Source organism: Miniopterus natalensis, chromosome 17, assembly GCF_054644295.1.
Source record: "Miniopterus natalensis isolate mMinNat1 chromosome 17, mMinNat1.hap1, whole genome shotgun sequence".
NCBI lineage: Eukaryota > Metazoa > Chordata > Mammalia > Chiroptera > Miniopteridae > Miniopterus > Miniopterus natalensis.
In genome coordinates this window covers 36,144,900-36,163,900 of record NC_142097.1, presented here as the reverse complement: position 1 = coordinate 36,163,900, position 19,001 = coordinate 36,144,900, and the positions used below count along the sequence as shown (strand labels likewise).

At 37.9% G+C, this 19,001-nt stretch overlaps 1 protein-coding gene across 6 annotated transcripts in view; it reads right to left on the bottom strand.

The window, feature by feature from the left end:
• Positions 1-18,316, bottom strand: part of TANC2 (tetratricopeptide repeat, ankyrin repeat and coiled-coil containing 2) — a 205,023-nt gene extending 186,707 nt beyond the window's left edge. For 4 of the 6 annotated variants that reach the window (XM_087826279.1, XM_087826280.1, XM_087826281.1 and 1 more), the window contains exon 1: positions 18,059-18,316. The gene's annotated coding sequence lies outside the window, so the exon portion shown is untranslated. The remainder of the gene's footprint in view (positions 1-18,058) is intronic. The other 2 variants (XM_087826283.1, XM_087826284.1) reach the window with 1 other exon arrangement.
• Positions 18,317-19,001: the final 685 nt, after the last annotated feature.

Genomic DNA, 19,001 nt, shown 5'->3' with positions numbered 1-19,001 from the left:
TAATAATTAAAGCAGTAAGTTATTAACATAGATACAGAAACAGCCCCAAAAAATTAAGTATAGGATAAAGGTAAAATGTAGGACTGAGGTAGGATCAAGGGAGGAAGAGGATTCAGTGAATGTTGGCTCAAGTGGCCAGCCATTAAAAAAAGGGGGAGGATGAGGAGGAATGGATGGAGTCCTACATCACCCATACACAAAAATAAATTCTAGATGTATAAAAAAGACAGTATAAATTATTAAATACCTAAACTATAAAAACAGCAGACTTGCAGAATAGAAAAATCCATCTTAAAATTCTATGCAAAATCATGCAATAAAAAACAAGAGAACTTATGAAAAGAAATGGGGGTAAAAGAATACTCAAAACTACATCAGTGATACATTAAAAAACAAACAATGGTAGGAACCTAAAAAAATAGTATAATTTTACACATATTAAGTAACTAAGAAATAAATACTATAATAAATATGGCACTTTATCTTGAAAAAGAGCTGAGATTTGCTTGTGGAACTGAGTGTCACAAGGGTTGCAATTTGTGACTTGTGAAGTGGTGGGGGCAAAAGTAGGTTTACAGTTGTTCATATAGAAAATGATACAATAATTAATAAATAATTCAAGAATAAACTGTGTTTCACGTACTCACTACTATAAACCTACTTTTGCCCCACCTTGTATAAAGTTGTAACACCAAATGTGAATGGGTACAACTTATAACACAAAAAGTAAACTAAGATAGCTGGAAGATTCTGAGGCGTGTGCATTTTGTATATTCCTACGCAACTTGTTTCGGCTGGGTATTTTTCTACATTTACCTAGTGTTTCTCTCAAAGAAAATTGTGCATAAACACATGGAACTCCCATTGTGCTCAAATTGTTCCCTGATATATCAACCACATTAGAATAAATTTACATTTTCAAAAGAAGTAGTATAGCAGAATTGACTATATAAGTGCTTAGATCCACCAAAATACAAAAAAAAGAAAAAGAAAATACTTAAATCTCAATTCTTAGGGTGTTGAGAACAGGAAATAATTTACTGTTTTCTAATCAACATTCTTAGAAAGCAATGGCTGGATAGTCTCAGATACTGCAATAATCTAAAACCAAATAAAGACTGTCAAAAACTCATAATTTTGTAAGTAATTAGTAGAATAGCTATATTTTCATTAAGGAAATCAAAATAAGTTACCCACAAGAACACTTCTGCTGACCAACATAGTTAATGGAAGGGATAACTATAATGATGATTAGTTGTATAAAACATTAGCTATTCTTATTAGGATACCTGTCTTCCAAGGCAAGTTTTTCAATAATTTCATCATGAAATATAGACACAGTTAAATTGATTAATCCTTCAAATATAAACCATCTTCAAAATTTCAAATATGCTACACACAACCTTTACTTGGCTTCTACCCTATTCCCAGCTATCTACTTTGAACATTTAAAGACAATTATTTAGTTCCTGAAGCTGACAAGACATTGGAAAGAGACGATACCAGAAAGGAAGCCAGGCTTGATAAGAAATGGCTCAGGATAAGATACAAGGCAGATTGTTTAATTTTAATCCCAGCATTTTCACCAAGTCAGAACCAGCATTAGAAATCAAGATTCCCAATATCTGTCTTGAGTCATCATCACTGTCATCTGATTCTCTTTTCATACCAATAAGAGATTTAATTTCATTAGTGCAAATGGTAAGAACTGGTGCTCTGGGGACATTCTCCATTGCCACTTACTAGTTTTGTGAGCATGAGTAAATTAATTAGCCTTTCAAAGCCTCAGTTTCCTCATCTGTAAACTGAGGCTAATAATATATAAGTGGCTATGCATTCACTCGTGAAAATTAAGGGAACTAAAGCAAGTGAAGCACTTACCACAGTCTGACACCTACTAAGTCAGGGGTGCGGAACATCCGGCCTGCGGGCCTTATCATTTGGCCTGGCTCTGCCAAGGCAGCTGCATGTGGAACTCAAAATTCAATAAATCTAGTTTTTCTATAGCTAATTTTTAAGTTGATAATTCTGTATGGCCTTCGAATGATGTTATAAATATCCAAATGGCCCTTGGCAGAAAAAAGGTTCCCCATCCCTATACTAAGCAGTGAACATTGTTAACTGAAAATCAGAATTAGTTAGGGATACAAACCATCATCAGTTTTTCCCAAATCTCTCTTCATCATTTTTCTAAACTCCTTATTTCTTGGTTTATAACAACACTGGCTGCCTACTTCTTTTTTAAAATCTCACCTTCCTAGAAGTAGACTTTTGCATAAGTAAAATAATTTCTCATAGCTTCCCTGAAATAAAATTCAAGGGAAAGTTTACACAAAAACCATGGCTCCTTTACTCCATCCTGAAGAAAAGTACAGAGTATTAATCCTACTTACTTCTGTCTCTATGCTCAGTTCTCAGGGAATGCTGAAGAACTAGAGTTGGTGCTGGTTTTGTCTTCTGAAAGGACCTTCAGAGCTGTGCCTTGCCTAAGTGCTGGATTTGTAAATCTGGGGTAAGTCATACTCAATGAGAATCATCTCAGTATTTTTGCCCTAATTCTGTGGCCTTAATTGTATACTATTAAAAAAAATTTTCCTTCCTTACTTATTTCCCCCCAAATTCCTGATTTGCCTACATTGGGCTATAACCCAAAGCAGTTGTTACTCTGCCTTAATGTATGATCTCACTGTTCATCAACTGCATTTAAACTTCAAAAATCGTTCTTGTCCTGGCCAGGAGGGTCAGTTGGTTGGAGTATCATCCCATACACGGAAAGGTTGCGAGTTCAATCTGAGGTCAGGGCACATACCTAGGTCGTGGGTTCAATCCCCGATCCCAGCTGGGGCAAATGTGAGAGGCAACCGATCAATGTTACTCTCTTATATTGATGTTTCTCTCTCTCTCTCTCCCCCTTCCCTTCTCTCTAAAAACCAATGAACATGTCCTCTAGTGAGGATTAAAAGAATATATAATTCTTACACATGAACACCACTGCTATCCTCAACATATGATCCAAAACCTCACTATAGCATGAACCAAGTTTAAGTGCTAAAGAAAATCTACAAAAAAACAGAGCAAGATAGTATGTCTAGTCTAAGACATCCTAAAAACAATGTAATCTGATTTCCCAGATATTTGTCCTTTACCTTGCATTTAAAATTATTGCTCTCACCAAGCAAAAATATCACAGGTGAATCAACAAGGTAGTGTTTAGTAGACTTATTGTAATGACTATTAAAACTATGGAGAATATTAATCTTCCTTAATGTTTTTTTAAATCATGTTACTTCTCATGTCAGTCTGTCTCCCCCCCAAAAAACCTTCACTTTCTCCTCCTACTACGTCTTCATCACAGTAGCAAATGATAGAGAAAAAACATAGCAGAAGCCTGTGTCCCTGATGACACTGTGGAACTGCCATAAACCGTGGACCATCTATATGCATATTTCCTGTTACCTGAAAAAAAAATCCTATTTGATTAAGCCACTGTACTTGAGTTTCTATTATATACAGCTGAACACAATCCTAACAGTATGTAAAAATACCTAGAAAAAGAATCCACCCAGAAGATCAGTAAAGGCAATTACTCCACAAAACTTCTCATTTAACAGAATGTGTTAAATTATTCATCAGTAAAGTAGTGTTAAATTATTCATCAGTAAAGCAATGACACAGTGGGATGTCAACTAACACAAACACACACACACCCATTATTAAAAATGGGGTATTATAATGTATTCATTAAGATAAAAGTTCTATCAGTAGGGGATCAAAGTGATAGCTTTAATCAAGAAAGGTGTCCTTGATGAGGCAGAAAAAAGAAAAAATTGCAAATGGGTGAAAATTCTATTATTATAGCTTATAAGTTCATTCACTGATACTTAAAGCATACCCACACCACAATGTGCAAGCCCTAACTGCTATGGAATGAATTATATAAATTTGAGACTGTTAGAAATTAGATATAAAATAAAGGTCCAAACCGGGGTTGGGGGGGAGCAAGTGCGGAGTAAACACAACTGGAACTAAGGATTCTATTTTGGATAAAGTAAAATTCTGAATGAACAGCTAATGACAAATATTTTTAAAAGTTTAGTGTGTGTGTGTTTTTAAAGTGAGAACTGTAACTTAAAATAATGAAACAAATTACAAAATGATAATCAAAAGAAATACAAGATAATTTTCTGGGTCAGAATATAGAAGAGTACAGAGTGTAATATGAAACAAAGTAGGCAGAATTGATAGGTAATACAATAATCAGGGAAAGGGGCAGAGAAAGGTTGAGAACAGATAAAACAGAAGCAGAAAATAAAGTTAAGGATAAAAAAGAAAGATAAAGCTTTAAGGATAAAGTTGTAAGTTAACCCACTTACAATTTTAAACCCCTCACCTATACCTTTTCCCAGATCCCTTTGTCACCTAAACAAACTAACTTAACATCACCTTTAAGTCTTTCCCTCTACAAACTATCCAGGCCTCCTCCTTAATATTATCTTTCCTTCTCCTTGTAAACCCTGCAAGATCTTTTAAAATCCTATTTTTTCGACCAATTTTTCTGATAATCTTCACATGCATTTATAATATTTAAAATTATTTTTCTAGATGTGCTTCTAAAGTAATTGAATTTTAGTTTTTCCTTCTTCTGATTATGAGGCATGTTAAAGTTTGAGAACCACTGCTCTAAGGAGAAAAAAAGAATTATGCCTTAATATTTAAAGAGCTCTAAATTCCTGAAGAATATGATGAAATAAACTATGCAGATACCTGGGGAAAGAAAAATCCAAGCAGAAGGAACAATGAACACAAAGGTCATAAGCCAAAAGCATGCTCAGCTTGTTCAAGAGACAGAAAAAAGACCTATGTAGATAGAGCACAGTGGGTCAGGGGGCAGGAAAGGGGAGTTAGGGAAGTAAATGAGATCAGAGAAATGACTTAAGCCATGATGTGTAGGGCCTTTTTAGCTATTGTAATTACTTTAATTCTGAGTAAGATGGGAAGTCATAGGAAAAATATTAAGAGTAAAAACATTACCTAATATATTTTTAAAAAATCAACCTGGCTGCCTTATTGAAAAGAAACTATAGATGCAAACCAGTTAGGAGGCTGGCTACAATAATCCAGGTAAGTACTATCAGTAGCTCAGACCTGAGTGTAGTTGGTCAGTAGTGTTCAGATTCTACATATGTTTTGAAGATATAACCAATAGATCTCCTGACAAACTGGATAAGAGAAATCAAGAATGACTATAACATTCTGAACAAGTGAAAAGATGGAACTGCTATTAGCAAAATGGAAAAGTCCGCAGGAAGAAAAGATGGAAGAAAATGGGGAAAGAACCAGTGAGAAGTTCAATTGTGGACAAATGTGCTTAAGATGTCTATTAGATATCCAAGTAGAAATGTCAAGTAAGCAGCTGGATATATGAGTCTGGAATTTGTGAAAGAAATTTGGACTGCATACATGTATCTGGGAGTTATCAACATATACAGAGTAAATAAAGACATAAGACTGAATGAGATTATCAAGGAAGGGAGTGCAGACTGAGTTCATATGAGATGAGGACTTAGAATTGACTATTGTATTTAGCAACATGGAGGTCACTGAAGACCCTTATAAGAGGATTTTTACTGGAATAGTGAGAGCAAAACTCTGGAAGGGGCTTGAGAGAGAATGTACTTCAACAATGTGAAAATACATACACAAAAGATTATTTATTACAGTATTATTTTTATTACAGCATACTAAAAACCCTGCAAATGTCCAAACATAGGAGACTGACTAAATAAACCATGGTGTATATATATATATACTATGGAGTACTGTAAAATATGTATTTCTATGAAGTAATACAAAATTATTTTCATGGTAAGTAAAAAATACAAAACACAAAGGAATACTATAGCATGCTACCTTTTCTGTAAGAAAGAGGAAATAAAATATGCATGTATATGTTAATGTTTGAGAAGAATAAACACAGAAAGGATAAGCCAAAAACATTTGGCGGCCAGGCTGTAAAGCAAAGAGAAATCTTCCTCATTTCAGAAAGCTGAGGGCTCTGAAAACTTGCCAGTGCTCAGATACCAATCTCTCCTGACAAAAAAGTCCTGACACCACCCTCAATATATTTGAAGCCAATGGTAAACTGAAATAAACTAAGCTACAAGGCCAGTGAGAGGTCAAAGATAAATCAGCATACCACTCTTAATGGACAGAAGTAACTAGCAGCATGCCTTTCTCTGGAGGTAAATAGCATTTACCTCAGTCACAAATATTCTTTTATAGGGGGAAAAAAAATGCCTAGCATACAATCAAAAATTAGGAGAGTCCAAAGAAGTACGAAAATGTGACTTTTTGCCTCTCAAATTCAAATTCATCCTTTTTTGCCTGCTCTGTGAAACAGATGAGTCCTTTAAATATTTTTTTCTTTGCTAGTTGGCACAATGTTAAGCTTTGTGAGAAGTCACTGGAAAGACTTTGTAGGAAGAGTTTTGCTCCTGTTTGCCGGTGTGCATGGTTTCTTAAGCACCTGGCTCCTGCAGCATGGGCAGCTTCTGCAGTGTCCTGCTCCTGAACTAAAGGTTGGCCAGGAGTACCCAGCAACCAGCACCTTTCTCCAGCATGCTCCCTCTGGTGGTTTTATAGTGGAGTAGCTTTGGTGAGACACCCTTGTATAGAGCTTTCCTTGGCAGCGCAGAGTTATAGAAAGTTCTGGAGAGGAAATTTCCAGAAAGTTTTGCCAGTGTGGCATCACAGCAATTTCTCTGCCATTCAGTGAGCAGTGGCCATGCTCTTTCTAACAGTCTAAGTGCCAGCTGGGGAAAGCACTCTTCCTTGGACAGTCTATCTCAGTCTAATAGTGGCTTCTCTATACATTCTCTTCACTTCTTACTAGCTAATCCCTCATTACTTCATTTCTCTGTTACAGTTAATAATTATTTATATTAAATGTTCCCTGTTCAAATCACTATGTAGTTTCTCTCTCATGACTGGACACAGACTGATAGAGAAGCCAAACCAAAAAATACTTAATGTATGATTCCATCTATATGAGGTAGAAGAATTAGCAAAACTAATCTATGGTTGAAGTTTAAAAAAGGGTTGCCAGCCCTGGCTGAGCAGCTCAGTTGGTTAGAGTATCATCCTGATACACCAAGGTTGCAGGTTTGACCCTGGTTAGGGCACATACAAGAATCAACCAATGAATGCATAAATAAATGGAACAACAAATCAATGTTTCTCTCTCAAATTAAAAAAAAAAAAAGGAGCCTGGCCCATGTGGCTCAGCAGTTGAGTGTCGACCTATGCACCAGGAGGTCCTGGTTCAATTTCTGGTCAAGGCACATGCCCAGATTGTGGTCTCAATCCCCAGAAGGGGACGTGCAGGAGACAGCTGATAGATGTTGATATCAACGTTTCTATCTTTCCCTCTCCTTTCCTCTCTCTCTAAAAAAATCAATAAATTTTTTTTTTTAAAGAAATAAATAAAAATGGTTTGCCTCTTATTTAGCGGGAGGGAGGAGCATTAGATAGAAAGAGGCATGAATAAAAACATTCTTAGATGATAGAAATGTTCTATATCTTATTAATAGTTACACAGGTATACTTCACTATTAAAACTCATCAAAATGAACATTAATTTATTTGCATTTGATTCCTTATAACTCATACTAGCCAGGAATTTAAAGTCAACATTGTTCTGCTCCAATTATATTGAGCTAGAAGTTTACAGGTGTAAAATAGGTAGAGTTGGTTTTAACCAGGGTTGGGTTTTGCCAGGCAAGAACAACCAAAGGAGAAAGGTCACAGGGGCTGAGGGTAGATGCAGGAGAGCAACTGTAATGATGGACTATAGGAATCCAGCTAGTTAGAAAAGTGAGGCCCGGCCAGGCGTGGCTCAGAGGTTGAGCATCGGTCTAGGATACAGGCGATCAGGGTTTGATTCCCGGTCAGGGCACATGCCCGGGTTGCGGGCTCGATCAATGACTCTCTCATCATTGATGTTTCTATCTCTCTCTCTCCTTTCCTCTCGCTGAAATCAATAAAGATATATTTAAAAAAAAAAAAAAGAAAAGAAAAGTGAGGACATGAATGCCTTGAGGAACAGTAAAATGGTGGTAAATTATAAAGTCCCAATGAAGTCAAAGAATTAAGGTTGCTGGGTACTAGAAGAAGTGAGCCAGAAAAACTTAAGGTGGTAGCTGGGGAGCAAAATGCAAGAAATAGAGAGTTTAGAAAGTTACAGTTATTGGTAACAACAAGATCTAGGGCAGTGACTCCCTATCCTGGCTGCACATTAAAAACTGTTAAAAATAACATCCCAAGGCACACTCAGACTAACCAGATCAGAATCTCTGGGAGTGAGTCCTAGGCACCTGTAGGTTTTCAAAGTTCCCCAGTTAACAGATGCACTGAGGGTTTAAAAACATCTGCACAGGATATGTCAGAGAAGTAAATGACTGAGATAGAACTCAAGTAAAATCCAATCTGGAGCCAAAATTGCATATAAGTAGTCTTTCCCAAGTACATTAAGCAAGATGCCTTCAGAATGAACTAGTTTTTATTTTATAACTAGCACAAACATGGATATTAGGACAACTAAGAATAAAACTAAGAGACAGTGAGTCAAATCCATTTAAAGAAACATATTCAACAACTAATTGTATAATGATACACAGATGAGCAGAAATGAACAAAATGTTACAGAAATAATTGAAGCTTGGGAAAAATGAGATTATGAATAGTTAGCTTGTTATCACACTAAAAAAGGATGGGCAAACTTTTTTATTATTTTACACTATAAATAGACAAGTCCTTTTTATTAAGTAAATCACAAAAGAAAATCAACCACCTTGACTCATTGCTACATACAAATTTTTAAAAGAGAAAAATTACATGAAGCATAGGGTGAGGGGATAAAGTTATCACACACAGAAAGTTCCAGTTATTCACAAAAGTGAGAGATGTTTGTAAAAGTAGAAAACATTTACATGATTGAATTGGAAAAAAATTTGTCATTCTCTCAAGAAATGCTCTGATTTGCTATATTATAAAGGAGATTAAAAATTAAATTTTGTCAAATTTGTGGTGCTTAAAGACAAACAATCCAAAAAAGAAATGCATACTAGGAGTCTGCCCAACAGCATCTCTCTCTGAAGAGCCTTTATTTTAAACTTTACAGTTATTCAAGAACTCTTTCTCGCATCTCTCATCAAATCCTTCATAAAAGAAAATTTCAAAACACAAAATAAATCAGTAGCCAAATTACCTTAGGTTTCTTAAATGCCTTACAAGGCTGAAAAGAAGAGCAAGACAAGATAACAAGGAAAAGCTAGTAAAATTACTGGGGAGGAGCTGTGGGAAGAACACATCGAAAAAGAGAAATCCAGGACACTTTCCAAAGCCTAATAAATATTACCACTTATTAAGTACTAGACATTGTCCTTAGTATTTTCACTGACATTATTTCATTTCATCATCAAAACCCTGCAAGATAGGTTTTAGCCCCTTAGTAAGTGACAGAGAAATAATTCTAACCTGTTTTCATGATTCAAAAACTCACAAATTTATACTCTACTATACAATGTGCCTCATGATTGCAGAATTTCAAAGCTTCTTACAACTGGACAATAGTACTGTCATTCTAAAATATAAGAATGTCTGAGTGACAACTTTCAAAGGAAGTCTTTTTTCCTCTTTAAAGCCCTAAAAAGGGAAGAGCTAAGGTTCTCTGATGCTAAAGGAGGACTTGGGTATGTAGTAAATCTCCATCCCATGTGTCTACTAAAGCTAATTACCTTTGTTCACCCTAATTTACAATCCCTATAGGATTCCATGGAATTTGAACAGAAATAGAATTCTTGAGTACAATAAACACCCATCAAGCTTCCATAGCCTGACTTATCAAATTTTGGCAACTATAGCTAGAAATTGTGAGGCCATACAATACAAGATTAGGAATGAGGGGCTAAGAAGAGACTTCCTTCATTTAGGCAGAAGGAATTTACTAAAATCTGAGGCAGTTTCCCCATACCTAAAATGATTAAATCACAATATCTACACACTTGCTCCCATTTCCAAATTTAATAACTAGCTAATCTACTTATAAGGCTGTAATCCATAGGTGAGAAAAGGAGGTTTCCATGGCAATAAAAGCTGGTGTCATATTTCTTCATGTTGTCAACTTCTATTATCAGATATGGTAATGTAAACATGGTATTACAGGCAAGGAAATAAGCATGGCTACCTGATCCAAAGATATCTATTTGAAATAAAAGTTTTCCATTATTATTGCTTGTATACTTTTCTTTATGAATTTTATGTCTGTAATACTTGCTAATATTTATAAAAAGGAATATATAAATCACTGTTTTCCTTTTCATAATACCTTTGACACCTAAAGAAAGCTGTAAAACTTATCGACATTGGCCAGTGAAACTTCAGGAAAGTGACAAACTTTAATATATTATTTTAAACTATGTTCTTCCTATAAGTAAAATGAGTATCTAGGACACCAAATTTTGAATTAAAATTTTAACTTTTATTTAAGAAAGAATATGAAATATCTACTTTAAACTGAAAGACTGCAGCAGTAAAATTAACTACTATACATAGTAGATAGTACGTATTTAAGTGAATGATGTAATATGCTAATCCAATTTTTCCAACATAACTAATCTAACTTAACGCAATGTGTCTGTATAACAAACTAATATACAAAATCAAGGTGTTTTTTGTCATATAACAATGATCTTTTTTAATGAAAGATAGGAATGAGAGACCAAGATCTGAGCAAACAAAGAAAAATGTTCTTACTCATATGCTGTGCTCCAAATCTCCCTGCTTGGGATACCTCTTCTAAGAAAAAGGAATAGAATCAAATAATACACTTTGTTAGAAACTGCTTCAGAGTTAAACATAATATGGGTGTCATAAGGAGGTACAACAGGGGCCCTCTGTCCGATAAATCACTACTAAGGCAAAGTGGCCAATCTTTTCTCAGTAATAGAAGCAATTATGCCTTGCAGAGGCCTTCAACAGACATGGTTGGTCTGTCCCCAACTCATGACATTTAATGAACATTTAATGGGCATAGACTATATAACAGACCAAGCACTGGTAAATTTTTATCTGTAAAGGGTTAAATAATAAATACATATTTAGGCTTTGTGGGCCATATGGTCTCTATTTTAACTACCCACCTCTGCTGCTGTACCAAGAAAACAGCCATAGCCAATATGTAAATGACTAAGCAGGGCTATATTCCAATGAAACTTTCTTTATGGCCACTGAAATTTGAATTTCCTGTAATTTTCACATGTCACAAAGCATTATTCTTCTTTTGATATTTTTTCAACCGTTTAAAAATGTAAAAACTATTCTTAGCTTGCAGGCCATACAAAACAGATGCTGGGCTTCATTTGGCCCATATGCTGTAGTTTGCTAAGCCCTGTAATATATAATGAAAACAATTCAGCTAAAGTTCACACAGAGGACCTCCTAACCATCCTCCCTTCACCCTGGTAAATGTAAAAAATAAAATCTGGTTTAACTCTAGAGTTAGTTTTAATTATAGTCCAGGAGTTACTCTAAATAATATTCTAGATGGAGCGTGTATGCACGTATATTTCCATAGAGAAATACGCATACCTCCTGATGCCTAGAATGTTCTCTAATTCCACAACAAGAGATGAGGGTTTCAAAGTCATAACTCAGACAACCATCAACAATCTTTATTTAATAAGTAGATAATTAGTACCTACTGTGTATTAACTATGCTAATACTGAAAATAAAAGATGGAAAGCCATAGTGCGTGCTTTCAAGGAGCTCACACACTTAGTGATAAGACATATAAATAATTAAAATGTGATGTGACAACTTACATATTTAATGGGTGCAACTTGCATATTTAACAGGTGCAATGGTAGAATAGACAGAAAATGGCGTAACCAGGTTTACCCAGAAAGTAAACAAAAACCTTCTTCACTGAGAAAATACCAGTTGGACCAAAACATAAAGGCTGAGGAACAGTCTGCACAGAGAGCAAAAGAGAGGGGAAGAGTAATCCATGCATAGAGAATTCCATATATAAAGGCATAGAAAGGAAAGAGAATATTACATATTGAAATAACCACAAGTAGTTTAGTATTGTTGAAGCATAATTTTGAAGAAGAGTGTCAGGCAATGAGTTTAAGGGAAAGCAGGGATCTCATGATGAAGGACCTCACATAGTTTGCTAAAGAGTTTCCATTTTATCCATTAAGTGATAAGGAGCCACAGCAAGATTCTGAAGAAAAGAGTGACATGATCAGATGACTATGTCAGAAAGATCACTCTGGCAGCAAAGTACTGTGAAAATTAATAAGCAAAATCCTCATTTAAAATGCAGTCAGGAGGCTAGAAGAGAGAAATCGAATGCAGGAGTCACTTGACACACATTAAAGAGCCGAAAAGAAAAAGGCATACCTTGCATCTCCATTACTATACTACCTCAGCAGGATGAAGAAGAGTCCTCCTTGCCCAATGACAGGTCTGCCAAAGGGAGACTGCCATAACTCAGCCAATGAAAAATCACTATACTTCCAACTTTCAGTTTCCTCCAATGGACTCTTCCTTTACAATAGCTCCTCCTCAGTCCATAAAAGAACATTCCTCCCCTTTGTTTCTCTGGATTTGCTTGTAAAGTTTGCCAGCGGACCACATGTACCCAATTGGAACTCTTTACTTTTCAAATAAACCCTGTCTGTTGGTTTACAGTCAATATCACCTATAAAAGACAAGTACAAAATCTTGACATAAATGGTAAAGATGTCTACTAGGTATTTGGATTTTAAAAACACACACCAATGAGATTATTTACTATAATGCAACTACTCAGTTTAAATGACTGACATAGAAATTTCTCAAGTTTAAAAAAAAGGAGTTTGAAACGTAGGATATACCACGCACTGAATAAGGTAGAAATTGATATTATAGGGAAGATAGGGGAAAGAACGGGAGTGATTAATACTAACACCAACTTAATTCTTTTGCCTCTTAAACTTACTTTAAATTATTGTTTATCTTCAACTATTCAAGAGCAGAAGCTGAACATAACATATTTTTGTAATTTGTGTCCTGCAAAAAACCAACTAGCTGATACTTCTAACACCCACAAACACAGGTTTCAAACAATTAATGAAGATTTTTAAATAAAATAAATTGACCAAAGAAATTTGTTTCTATAAATAATTATGGTATCATGATTACTTACTTAGTATTTTCTGGAATAAAAAAGATCCCTACCAGAAACTTTTTTCACTGTTGCATCCTCAACCTGCTCTAGCCTTCTAAACCTCAGAAACAAATTTCTTATTCTTTTTCTAGTATTACCTTGATCTCAAGCACTAAAGATTAAATATCCTCTAAAAAAAAGAAAAAGGACCATTGGATGGGAAAATATAGCTGTAAGTCTTTAAGCTCTTTCTTTTAACCTATTTCTCTCCACAGATTTTTAAGGAGACTCATCAAGGATATGTACTCTCCATCACTATATACACATCTCCTTAACAAGTTTCTACAAAAGAGGCTACTGTAATAAACCAAGTGATAGTTTTTACGGTATTATAACAAAGATAAACTATTTCTACGGTATATTTAACAATAGAATTTGATGAGTACAGGCACTCCACAAATATGATAATGGTAAGTTTCAATTCATTCGGAGGGGGGAAAAAAGTCCAAATAATTAAATTTGCTTCCAAACTATTTTATAACATTTGTTACCCTGCCCAGACTAGTGCTAGAAAAGTAAACAGCATTCTATAACGGCTTATTCTAGCTCCTTGAAATAAAATCTGAGTACCATCCGTAAAAATATTCCAACTAACATTGGTGATTCTGCGTAAATACAATCCAACAAAATTCAACTAGTGTGCCCTTTTAATTCTATTGTAAGAGAAAGAAATATGACAAGGAGAGAATTTTGACGCATTTCTTTCACGCACACTTGGGCCTACCTTATATCTAACCAATATCAACTACCTTAATATTCCCCTTTTGGAACTACTAGTTTAGTATTTTCCTTTCAAGGCCTACTTCCTTCTCCATTCAAAATAATGCATACACACGGTCAATTCAGAAAATACTGAAAGAGCAAAGACATTTATAGGGAAGAGGGCAAGCGGAAGATAAGGACAGTCAAAAATCAATGATGGAAGAGGGGAATAATCTAATGTTTAACAATGTTAGTGACACTTTATGATAAAGATGCAAACAACAAATCGGGTTTTATAAGTAAAATATGCTGAAATGAACTATCAACCAATATAAATATAGAGCATGATCTGAGTCTATGACAATTTATTAAATATAAAGTATATAAACATACATCCTGAATGTTGTAGTCATAATTCATAGATTATATTGAATTCCCTTAGCAACAAATGTATATAAAAGTGAAGGAAGTGTTTGGTTACATGGGATATGTGATTCACAGAATGGCAGAAAGTTTGGCTAAGAGAATAAAATAATTGTTACAAGTGTAGGAGGTCACATTCCATTTCTTAAATTGGGTGGAAGACATATGAGTGTTGGCTGCATTTATTCTTTATAACATTTTAAAATATTATTTCATATGTAGTTAATATCTATAAAACAATATTTAAATGTAAGAAAAATCTGAACAATTGTTTTTTTTTAAGGGGTTTGTTTGTTTGTTTGTTTTTGGTTAATCCTCACCAGAGGATATTTTTTCCATTGATTCTTAGAGAGATTGGGGGAAGGAGGATGGAGAGAGAGAGAGAGAAACATCGACCAGTTGCCACCTGTACATGCCCCAACGGGGGATCAAACCCAGGTATGTGCTCTCACAGGGAATCGAACCCAAATTCTTTTGGTGTATGGGATGACACTCCAACCAACTGAGCCACCTGGTCAGGGCTGAGCAAACTGTTGATGGAAGAGGTAGTGAAATGTACTTATGTATCCAACCCATTTTTGTTACTTTTAAAAATAAAATAAAGGTCATATGCCCAGCCGGAGTGGCTCAGTAGTTGAGCATCGACCCACGCACCAAGAGGTTGTTGGTTTGAGTCCTGGTGAGGGGCACATGCCCAGGTTTTGGGCTCAATCCCTGGTAGGGGATGTGCAGAATCGATGTTTCTCTCTCCCTGATGTTTCTATCTCTCCCTCCCTCCCTCTCTAAAAATCAATAAAAACATATTTAAGAAAAATAAAATGGAGGTCATAAAAATGTGAGTAGGTAGGAAAAAACAGATAATTTCTCTTTAATTTTCCTAGAGAAAATTAGTAGTAAACGTTTACTGGTGACAGTACACACACAGAGATATTATACACATACACATATATACACACACACACACACACACACACACACACACCCCAAACTACTACTTCTGAAGTTTCCCCCAAAGCCAACCTCCATCACAAATATTTCCTTAACCACATAAAAAGTACTGATACTCCTCTACTCATAAACCCAGAAATAAATTACAAAAATAAATTCCTAAACAGAAATGTTCATACGGTATTTTCTGGTGTAGTTGTAGGCTTAACATTTATGTGTCTTACTACTTACTTAGGTTTATCCATATCTATAATATTTGCTTTATAATGGGCACCTGCATTTTAATGATGTGTGTCAATACTAATTTGATTGAGAGGGCAATAAAGTATACTGGTGAACAGAACAGAATCTGGAGCCAGAGTTCCTGAATTGAAACTCAGCTCTTCTACTTGCTAGCTAAATAATCTTAGACAAGTTATTTAATATCTCTGTTTCACATTCTCAACTGTAAAATGGAAATAACAGTATATACCTCATTGGGTGTTGAAACTGAATAAAGCATGTATAACAGGACTGGCACATAAAAGGTGCTCTGCAAGGGTGAGATATTACTACTGGTACTACTGCTAACAATAGTACTGCATCACCTTCCCAAATATATTGAAAATATCTTTAGAAATTTGAATTACTGACTAAAATTAGATACTATTAAAAATAGACATTAAGTCTGAAGGATGATTAACAATAAATTTAAAGCCCTGCAACTCTGAAGAGAATAAGTGATTAATAAATCTACATAAGCACTCTTATCAAGAACAATCTTAGGAGAGTGGTTTCCCCGAAGTGCAACTATCAATTTCTTCCCTTACACAAGGGGGCAGTGATAACAAGAAAAGAATGGGACTCTGCAACACCTCTTCCTACAGACAGTAGGGGGTGGCAGTACATATGGCTTACAGTCAGAACAAAACAGGAAGACCCAAAAGAACTGCTCTTTATTCTCCTCTGGCCCTCTCCTCTTTGCTTTAGCCCCATTATAGCCTCTAGGTGAGGGATGTATCTACAAAATAGACCAAAACCCCAAATTAATCCCCAAGAAAAATCCAGTTTTGTCTTTGAAGCAAATGATTCCTCAATGGCTGAATTTGGATCCAGGAAGAAGCCAATCTCTATAAATTTTCAGATTATCTAGCAAATTACTTACTGTTCTTAATATGAGAACAACATTCAGGCAAGTGATTCAATTTATCTGAGAATTATAACATAAAACACTGAAATCTATCAATAATTAACTGTATCCTAATGAACACATCCAGGTATTTCTGCTTGTTTCATAGTATGTGGACGGACACTCAATGAATATATACATATTAAAAAGCTCTGTCTTTTGTTACTTCTGAAATTCCAGCTATGTTCTGACAATTCTTTCAAAACATAATGTTCTTCTTAAATAGAAGTCACAATGTTTTGCAGCATGTGGGTTATAGATATAGAGATAGGAGAGATGGGGGGGGAGAGGGAAGAGGGGGAGAGAGAGAGGGAGAGAGATTTAATATCTTATTTTTTGTGTTCACATTCTTAAGATGATCTACCTGGGAAATGCTGCAGGAAGCACTCCACTGACAGTATCCATGTTGTTGCTTTTTATGCCACATTACTGCATACAATTTCCCTCCCCCCTATTTTGCCACCCCACCACCAAGAACATGCACAAATATATCACTACTGTCATTCACTGTAATTAACCATTGCAATAGGTTTTGGCTCCAACCCCTCAACATGCCTGAAAATTTATCCCTTTTGTTCACCATATTGTTTTGTTTTCCTCATTCCAGATATTTTCACCTGTGTAAAAATGAAGACAGAGGCACAACTGAAAAAAATTTCCTTTGCCTAGTGATCTTCAACTCGAAATTATGGTCAAGACGTGAGGGTTTTTTGTATTTTTTTTTCTTTTCCAGGAGAGGAATAAAGAGTGAAAGACACCCAAAACATCAAATCTTCTTCCTGTTAATTATCATTGTGTACGTTTTGTGCAAAACATTTTAAACATTCCACACCTGGGATAGAAGACACCTGGGATAGGATACAATTGTATCAGTGCTCTACCTGCTGATGTCAAAACCTGGAATTATTTTAGCCCTATTTTTTCTTTCCCATCTCAGAACCAGACACAATTTGCTTTTTTCCCTTTCACGTGAGTACAATCTCTATCTCAAAAAACTGCATATCATACATAGCTCCTCTCGATTTCCTGTGATAAAATATCTAGAAATGAGCCTTATTAATCCCTTCTTATACTACGCCTCCTTTCCCGGGGGAATAATTAGTATCACTAATAACACTTCTACCATGAATCTCAACGCCACACAGGCCAACCTACCCTGTGCCTTACCTGGCACATTTCACAACTACTTTTATGCTGCATTCTGGGGGCACATTTTGCAACTCGTTCTGCACCACATTCCCTGCCACGTTTAGCAATCTGCCTCGCATCTCATCCTGGGTCCCCGTCATCCCGAGACTCTCTCGGTACCAAATTCCATGACACCTTCGGTGACGCCGAAGTGACCGACACCGGACCCATCTGAAGCCACCCCGAGTGCCACATATGGAGCCAACCTTCCCCACGCCTCGGACACCGGAGGTACTTCGCTGTTCCTTTCGCCGTCTCCTCGCTCGCCCCCGCCCCTCTCCCTGGAGTCGAGGCGTTGGAGGCGACCGCCCCTGTCACTGAAGCGACCTTTCCTTCCCCGCTCCCCCGGTTCTCTTACCTGCCGGTCTGAGGGGATCGCTGCACCTCGGGGTCAAGCCCCAGTCCCCGGGGTCTCCGAGGAGGACCGCGCCGCCCGCCGGCGCCGCCCGCGATTCCCAGAGCACCTCGCTGCGCTCCGACGCCCGCGGTGGGTCTGCGCCTCCGAAAGGCGCGGCGGGGCCTCGCGGCCCGCGAGCGCAGCCCGCGGCGGTCCTCCTGTCAGCGGCCGCGCGGGTGCAGGTTCTCGCCCCTCAGCTCGGCGGCGGCGGCGGCCGGCGCCTCGCTCCGCCTCGCGCGCGGCACAGCCGGGAGGTGAGCGCGAGGGGGATGGGGGACGGGGGCGGGGCCGCCCGGAGGAGGCGCAGAGGGCGGCGGCGGCGGCGGGAGGGCAGCTCTGGCGGCCCGGGGCGCGGCGCTCGGAGAGCTCGCAGCTTCCCCCGCCGGGCAGACGGCTCGCGTGAGGCGGCTGTAGCAACGGGCCCCGCCGGAGCAGCGCTCCCACTAACCCGCGCCCGACCGGCCGCTCGCTAGCGCCGCTGCCGCGCCGGGGGCGTCGCACCCTCGGAGGCCGCCCGCAGCCCCGCCCCCTCCGGGCCGGGTGGGGAGGGGCGCGAGCGCGGAGGGAGAGCGCGTGCGTGGGGGCGCGTGCGTGGTGGAGCGCGCGCGCCCCCGCCCCCTCCACCGTTGGGGGGTGGGGAGCAACGAGGAGAGAGCGAAGCCCGCGCCCTTCCCTGCGCCGAGAGGTTGGGGCCTGGCTCTGCCGCTCTGGGCGGTCGGGGCATTTCTTGTTCCCTCAGGGGGCTTTCAAGAGTAGGGTCGATGGCATTTCGTGGAGAAAAGGGGAAGAAGCTCAATAGCAGACAAGGCCCTAGACAGTCGGCTCCGCCCCCAGGGGTGATGTCACTGTGGAGGTGCTGCTCTGTCACGTGCGCCCACTTCTGGGCCGGTCCTCCCGCGTTGAT